At 44.7% G+C, this 9,126-nt stretch overlaps 1 pseudogene; it reads right to left on the bottom strand.

The window, feature by feature from the left end:
• Positions 1-2,095: 2,095 nt before the first annotated feature.
• Positions 2,096-8,253, bottom strand: LOC115203292 (nucleotide-binding oligomerization domain-containing protein 2-like; annotated as a pseudogene).
• Between the last annotated feature and the right edge of the window lie 873 nt (positions 8,254-9,126).

Raw genomic sequence — 9,126 nt, 5'->3', positions numbered from 1 at the left:
GCTGCGTCTTGGTCTCAACCCTACGACACTCGTGACAACATTAAGTTTTGCCAAATTTATTCTATTACAATCACCTTCATACATACATTTAAATTATATTGTGAGCTAAACACAAAATTAAAAAAATATATAAAAACATTTTCGTTAAAGTATCACCTTAATTATACTGTCACCACTACAACAACAAAATACTTAAATATATGTAATTTTGTCCTTGAAAAGTTTAATTTAAATACTGTAGAATTCCCCATTCCTATGAAGGACTGCTCCTACTGGGGAGTGCCAATACGATGGCCAATACAAACCATCAGCAGTCCAGGGTTTATATTCATAATTGATTGCCTCCCACATTAACAGTGCTGTTGACAGGTCTGGGATCGACTATACTGTGACTTGTACAGTGTACACAGATTGTCATTCAAACCAGGCATGTGTGTGTGTTGACATGCAAGTTACTTGTTATGAATACAGAAGGATGTGCAAATATTGATAAAAGCAGCATGTGAATTCTTCATATTATATTTTGGAGAAATTAGATTTCATTATTGTACACTGAATTACTGTTTTACTTTAAATTAAAGCTGCAGTATGTAACTTTTTGGGATTCTCTACACTATACTTGCTTGTTGCCACAAAAGCTGAAATTAAGCAAACTATTAGAATTTTAGCAACCAGCAAATGGCAGAGAGATATCTGCATAGTGTCCTACCTGACAGGTTGCTCCTACCAGGTGGCGTGGCGAGAATCCGTCTCCGCACCACGTGCTCTCACCACTGGTGTCCCCCAGGGCTCAGTTCTAGGCCCTCTCCTATTCTCGCTATACACCAAGTCACTTGGCTCTGTCATATCCTCATATGGTCTCCTATCATTGTTACGCAGACGACACACAACTAATCTTCTCCTTTCCCCCTTCTGATAACCAGGTGGCAAATCGCATCTCTGCATGTCTGGCAGACATATCAGTGTGGATGACGGATCACCATCTCAAGCTGAACCTCGGCAAGACGGAGCTGCTCTTCCTCCCGGGGAAGGACTGCCCGTTCCATGATCTCGCCATCACGGTTGACAACTCCATTGTGTCCTCCTCCCAGAGTGCTAAGAGCCTTGGCGTGACCCTGGACAACACCCTGTCGTTCTCCACTAACATCAAGGTGGTGACCCGATCCTGTAGGTTCATGCTCTACAACATTCACAGAGTACGACCCTGCCTCACACAGGAAGTGGCGCAGGTCCTAATCCAGGCACTTGTCATCTCCTGTCTGGATTACTGCAACTCGCTGTTGGCGGGGCTCCCTGCCTGCGCCATTAAACCCCTACAACTCATCCAGAACGCCGCAGCCCGTCTGGTGTTCAAGTTCTCTCACATCAACCCGCTCCTCCGCAAGCTCCACTGGCTTCCAGTTGAAGCTCGCATCTGCTACAAGACCATGGTGCTTGCCTACGGAGCTGTGAGGGGAACGGCCCCTCCGTACCTTCAGGCTCTGATCAGTCCCTACACCCAAAGAAGGGCACTGCGTTCATCCACCTCTGGCCTGCTGGCCTCCCTACCTCTGCGGAAGCACAGTTCCCGCTCAGCCCAGTCAAAACTGTTCGCTGCTCTGGCACCCCAATGGTGGAACAAGCTCCCTCACGACGCCAGGACAGCGGAGTCAATCACCACCTTCCGGAGACTCCTGAAACCCCACCTCTTTAAGGAATACCTGGGATAGGATTAAGTAATCCTTCTAACCCCCCCCCCCCAAAAAAAGATATAGATGTACTATTGTAAAGTGGTTGTTCCACTGGATATCATAGGTGAATGCACCAATTTGTAAGTCGCTCTAGATAAGAGCGTCTGCTAAATGACGTAAATGTAAATAGTGCATCTTTAAAATGTAATAGCCTACATTAACATTTCTCTGTAGGCAAGGTGACGTAACGTAACAAGTCATTCTATCCCCACCATAGAGCACTGACACAATAGGACTAATGTAATCACTGTTAGTGATTCACTGAGTCATGTCACCGCTGAATCAACCCGTGTTATCAAACATACTGGCACTACCAGTCAGTGTACAATAGGGTAGGGTACATAAGAATACTGATGTACCAGTTCAAATACCTGACTGTTATTTGATAATTAGCCAGAAACAATAGGGTCACACACAATGGTGCTTACATAAAACAAGTGTCAGACCAGTTCCTTAGCATACAGCATGGTGTCTGCCTGTAGTAGCAGAGCAGGTCAGAAGTAGCTACTTATTGTGAATGGATAAAACAAGCTTGCCCACACTGTTTACATCATTGAGAACATCACATCCAACATGATCCATAATGTACGTAAAAACATAATAACCTATAAATAACACAACTACCATTTTACGGGAAATGCTACTAAAGAAGTTGCAAGAATTACAAACAGACATACACATGGCTGTAAACAATAATACTCCAGTATAGTTGACCCGCACTTGGCATCATCAGAATGTAAGCCTAGGTTCCCGCTGTGTCATCTCCTCCACCTCTTCTGGGCTGAGCTCATTACCTCAACCTAGAGAGAAAACAATGATTCACTTAACTCTAATTTACAGTCTTTGGATTAGAGACCTTCTTAAGTGATTTGAGATCCAATCTTCACATGTATGGGGAGGTATGGGGGAGGCATAGGAGACTACAGCATACTGTACTGTATGTATAGGACATAACACTTTGTAAATTACATTTCTCAGCCAGTATATAACTGTCTAAATGATCAAAGCATAATGTTAACATACCACACTGCCTTCACACTAGTGTTGCTTTCAAGAGCCAGTATTAGACACTCCACACCTGTTCTTGTGATGCAGTTTTTGGTTAACCTGTGGAGGGCATGAGAGAGCAGAGTGAAAGATGTGTTTAGCGCAACCACAAATGTATAGCACAACCACAACTATCAAAATGTCAGTTGAGGCAAAACGGAATGTGGGTAGCTGCAAAGTCTTTTTCAGTATTCAGGATGTGCTATCAATATACTCACCACAGCTCCTCAAGCGTACTGTTCTTGATGAGTGGGGCAAGAGCACATGCTCCTGCACTGCGAACACCATTGTCTACCAGGCTGCCATGAAACATACATCTGACAGTAAGATGTATTCCTATGTTTAAGTATTTTAACGATAACAGGGCTGTCTGGAAATATAGTTGCCCATGATAGTATGGATGTGTTAGTAATGTTCATGTTTCAACCTATCATTAGTCTAACATTACCTGAGCCACACCAAGGTTTGGCCATCCTTTAGAGCATTAGCAATGGCCTCTGCACCTTTATCACCTATTTTATTTCCCCAAAGCCTAAAAAACAGAGAGAGGATTAAAATGGTCACCCAGATATATTATTACAGCATTGTGATAGGCATAAAAACAACTTTGTAATTCTCAGAGACCTGTAGTGACCAATTGAACCTCAGTCCCTCCGCCAGTTGCCCTGCCCCTGCTGCTGCGATGTTATTGTTTCCCAGCCTGCAATGCAAAGTCAGAGAAAATGTTCGATTGAATATGGTATTAGCTATTGCTATGTGAGGTAACAATGTACAGTATCTTATATGTTGAGAGTTGAAAAATATCCTCACTTTAGAGAGAGAAAATTCTGCTTTATCTTCAGGAGGTGAGCGAAGCACTCTGTGGGCATCAGGCATCAGTTAGCTTGTTGTTGAAGAGCCTTTCAGAGACATTAATCAAGATCAATAAAGGTTACTCATCAGTTTTTATTTGACATAGAACGTTTACAGCCACCATAGCCTAGCTATAGGTCACCTGGCAGTGGAAAATAGATTTGGCCATACTCACACAATCTTCTGAAGCACTCACACTGGATGCCTTTTTCAATCAATTTACAGATTCCCTCATCTGATATGTTATTGTGTCTCAGGCTGAGGGAGTGAAATAAAAAATAATCGTATTATTAGGCCTTAGTTTAGTGTCCTGTGTGTTATGTTACTGGCACAAGGTAACATGTTTATGCTAAAATAATCCCATAGTGAGTGCCATAGTAAATAGCATGGTAAAGCTTTCCAAACATACTATACAGAGTGGCAGACATGCAGGCAAGGCAGCAGCTGCTCCACCCCAACGTCTCCTACGTAGTTGTAGTCTAGCTGAAGCCCCACAGGGTTCCTAAGGTGCTGGAGCAAGTAGGCCAGTGCAGTACACTCCACAGGGCCTATGTTACAATAGGTCAGCTTCAGGTGTTCCACCTCTAGCTTAGCCATAGTGTCTCTGGCGATCCTGCATCTCATGGATGCACTTGATGAGCCACACGAAGCCCGGCATGGCGTGCATGCTCTTCTTCTCCCCCTCCACGGGCCGAGGAATGGATTTAAAGTCCTTTTGCATGCCTTTGGACAGTCACCACCTGCTTGGACTTCCTGTCCAGAGTGGGCCCAGGGCAGGAGAGGAGCAGCAGGCTACGGTGGCGCTGAGACAAGAGCCCAGGCACAAAAGTAGCTATTATCTGGAGGTTTGGTGTCTCTGCTGCCGTATTGGCCTCCTTCAAGGCCCCTTCTTTTTGGGTCAAGCAGTGCCCCAGACACGCCCTGTGAAAGCCAGGCTGTTGCTGCCTGTCCTGGGGCTGAAAGAGCTTAGGGATGGTGGAGCGGTCCGAGTTATTGTTCAGGACAATGTAGAGAGCAGCAAAGAAGCACTGCATGGTAATGTGCAGGAACTCGTAGTGTTTGCAGTTAGTGGAGGAGGAGAGGTTTTTACTACGGATGAGGAACCCCATGCAGATATCTTCCTCGGTCACCCCACACTTCTGTGCCTGTGAAGACGTAACAAGAGGTCCCCAGGCCCTCCATGGCTAGCTGCCCCAGATGCAGGGCAGTATCCTGGTGTTCCTGCACCCATCCTATCCCCATGGTGTTCCTCTGAGAGGCCTGGTGTTGGAAGTGCTGCAGGATCATGAGGTAAACATCTGTGATGGTCTGGGGACTGCCCTCTCCCTCTCCACAGCCCAACAGCTCCTTATAACACTTGGACACAATCCAGCAGAAAACCGGGATGTGACACAGGCCCAGTAGAGCTGTGCTGCTTCGTAGAAACTCCAGGACCCTGGTGGCCACCGTTGGGTTGCGATGATGCTTCGTCACGAAGCAGTCAATCCCGCCGGGCGAGAAGCCTTTCAAGAGGACTTCCTTGCGAAGGTACCGCTTCAGGGCGGGACCGACTGTCTCCGGCCGGCTGGTCACCACCTTAGGATGGGGATAAACTTTATTGTCCCTGAGGGCAAAATTGTCTTGATACAGGAACTGCTTTATACAAAATAAAAACTATACATTGCCCAGTCGACACACACACAAAACATACATTGCGCATAAAAATCTCACACAGCCGTATACATAAAACATAACTTCCTCACCCCCTTCATGAGGGATCCCTGCAGCAAGTTGAAGAGCAGGGTGGGGACGGGTGCACACTGGGTGGGGCAGCAGTGCCTCTGCTCTGAGTCCGAGAAGCTCTGCATGAGCTCGTCCAGGCCATCGAAGGTGAAGAGGATGGGGTGCGGATGGTCCAGGATGAACTGGAAGATTCGGTCCTGGTCCCCGTCCGGCCAGCAGCAGTGCAGGAACAGCAGCTCTCTGAGAGACAGCTCCCTCTGCTCCGAGCTCAGCCTGCGGCAGCTGAAGGGAAAGAGTAGAAAGAAATCATGTAGAGCCGCCCCCCTGGCCCAGAGGAGGTGCAGCCTCTGGAGAAGGGTGCTCTTCCCACTGCCTGCCTCCCCAGAGACTAGCACAGTGTCAGCCTCCTGGTTCAGGGTGCCCACCAGGCCCACCACATCCTCCAGCCCCAGAGCACCAGTCTGGGGCTGGGCCTCACTGCCACCCTGGGCAAGCTCCAGCTGACCCTCTGTGTAGATGTCTTCTAGAGACAGACTGCTGGTTCCTCCATACGTGCTGAGGAAATGCGACTGGGCCGACACAGTGCTGCGCAGCTTCTTCTGATAGAACAAGCACTCTGCAGCAGCACACAAATAATACGAATGATTGAAATACACAGGACATCATAGCAAACAATACAATATCTAACAAGTATTAGTGTAACAGCTATGGGTTAGTGCTGTATGCAAATGCCTTGCAAGTAGCCGTGTGACTTTTAGTGCTTTGTGATATAATACAGTACCTTTGGGAGGAGCCTCTTGGTGAGGGATGGTCCTCTGTTTGCTGAAAGTATTGCAGTAGGACCTTTGCTGCAGGCTCCCCCTTTGATCTGATCTAGAAGCCTTGCCTACATGACAAAGAAATCAGTTAATTCACATTCACCCCTACTATCTGAACCTAAATAACATGTCTAATTACAAAAAAGTCTAAGGACAGCATGACCTGTTTGGATGTGCAAACTGGAACTTAATTCCAAGAGGGACAGGGACGTTGTGTAATATCATTGTACTCTACATCATACCAGGCATGTAGACATAAATAAAGCTGTTATACTGGTCTCAGGGTGCGGTTGGTTACCTGTTGTGAGGGGGTGTACACAAGTAGCTGCACTTCATCGGAATCAGATGGTGTAAAGCTGCCCGTATGCAGCAGGACCTCCAGAGCTCCTTCAATACGGTCCCTTAGCCTCCTCACCAGACCAGGCCTGTCTGTCTGTAGGGTCTGGATAGTTGTACCATGTAGTTCTTTTGTATCTTCTCTAGTATCTTCTAGATCGGCAGTACGACAGTTTCCAAAAGAGAGGCCAGCTCTTTGGGCCTCAGGGAGGACCTGGTTGAAAGCAATAAAATAAAATAAAAATGTAATTATCTGTATCTATGTAATGATCTGTATCTATGTAATGATTTGTATCTATGTAATGATCTGTATCTATGTAATGATTTGTATCTATGTAATGATTTGTATCTATGTAATGATTTGTATCTATGTAATGATCTGTATCAGGAGACAGGTTAAATAAGTATTTTTAATCCTTGAGACAATTGAGACATGGATTGGGTATGTGTGTGAAATTCAGAGGATGAATGGGCAAGACAGAAGATTTAAGTGCCTTTGAACAGGGCAGTAGGTGCCAGGCGCACCAGTTTGAGTGTGCAAAGAATTGCAATGCTGCTTTTCACGCTCAACAGTTTCCCGTGTGTACCAAGAATGGTTCACCACCCAAAAGTCATCCAGCCAACTTGACACAACTGTGGGAAGCATTGGAGTCAACATGGGCCAGCATCCCTGTGGAACACTTTTGGCACCTTGTAGAGTCCATGCCCTGACAAATTGATGCTATTCTAAGGGAAAAGGGGGTGCAACTCAATATTAGGAAGGTGTTCTTAATGTTTTCTGCATACATCAGTAATGAGTCTGTTCAAAACATGCTCATACATCCTTTAGAACGTCATCACCTGTGAAGAGCTGTGCCTACATATCTTACCTGTTTGAAAGCAGCCAGGAGCAGTCGACAGGTCTCATCTCCCTTGGTGTACACCAGATCTAGTAGCACCCTTGTGTTGGCACACAGAGCACGGCCTGGTACCCGTACATTCTGGTAGTCCTCCCAGAACAGCATGCCCCAGGACAGGAGTAGGTCCAATACACTCTCAAGACCCTCAGAAGAGCCACCACAGCACAGGGCACGCAGCAGCTCCGCTCTCTGCCTCAGGACCAGCTGCCGGGCACTCATACAGATGTAGGATCTTAATTTGAGCCAATTTGCTAGAGCAGGAAAATAATCCTGTGGCAAAAGGAAATGTGAATTATTATGTGGATTACAATTAATGGGCATTTTAGTAGGGGTTGTTTTTTGTTAGGGAAAAATCAAGTCTGAAAATGCACACAGGCACAGCTCCAAATCTGACACAGTATCATGTCACACTCACATGCTTTACTCTCATTTCCTCTGTGATGTTAAGGAATAAAAATAAATTAATCAATAAAAAGGGAAATGTATGAATACAATCCAAAATGTATCACACATTTCAATACGATTGACTTGTAAAAATACAACATATTTTATATGTAAAAAGCAGTATTGAACGGTTTATGCAAGTTGAGTCTATAAACAAGATAAAGTCAAACAAGTTTAGAGAAGGCAAAGAGATAGCTAAGGGTTGTGATTGCACAATTGTCATACATTGAATTTTGCATAGAGAGCATGTGAGAGATAGGCAAATCCGAAACGTGATGATAAGCCTCAAAGGCAACTGTGACACCTGCATTCAACTTTGCATCTGTAAAATAAAAACACTTTATGCTGAATAGACCATGGATAAAATTATAACTTACCTTTCAGCGGGAGATTTGTCTGATTTCTTTGAGATCATCATCTGTCTACTCAAGTCCTGCAAAACAGAATGGTCCACTCAAATGGAACAGGCTGAAATCCGTCAACTCTTGTCTCACTTCAGAATTCCACAATTCCTCATTCCTCATGCCGATAGATTGCCCGCTGTAAATTATGGCTTTTTCCTAAACCATTTAATAACGAATCTATAAACATATTAAGTTATTGTTTCAACGTGAAGCATTTGCAAGTTCTCTGAAAGTATTGTATTACTGAGAGCTATTGTCACGTCCTGACCAGTAAAAGGGGTTATTTGTCATTGTAGTTTGGTCAGGACTGGCAGGGGGCGTTTGTTTTGTGTGTTTCGGTGTTTTTGGTTTATGTTCTATATTTTCTATTTCTATGTGTATTTCTAGTTTTCTATTTCTATGTTGGGTTTTTGGCAATGACCTCCAATTAGAGGCAGCTGGTTGTCGTTGTCTCTAATTGGAGGCCATATTTAGTTGGGTTTGTTTCACTTGTGTTTTGTGGGTGGTTATTTTCTGTATAGCCTGTGTGCCTTATGGAACTGTTTCGTCGTTTGTTAGTATTTTTGATTCAGTGTTCACTTTAATTTAAATAAATGAAGATGAGCACTATACCCGCTCTGCCTTGGTCCAATCCTTACGATGCTCATGACAGCTATTGAATTATGAGAAACTACATGTGCATGTACCTTTTATCTAAAGGGAAAGTGACATGTCAATGAAACATTTAGAATTTGTTTAAATCCTGGCTCTTTATTCCAATAATTAATGTCCCTTCAAATAGGTCTCAGTCAGTGGCAACCCGTCGTTCATGGCCGGTGGGGCAGAGACACACATTTTTAGCAAAAAAAATACAATAAAAATAAATAAATGTTAT

The sequence above is a fragment of the Salmo trutta genome, chromosome 12 (genome assembly GCF_901001165.1).
Source record: "Salmo trutta chromosome 12, fSalTru1.1, whole genome shotgun sequence".
Taxonomy (NCBI): Eukaryota; Metazoa; Chordata; class Actinopteri; order Salmoniformes; family Salmonidae; genus Salmo; species Salmo trutta.
This window is presented reverse-complemented; position numbering and strand designations above follow the sequence as displayed.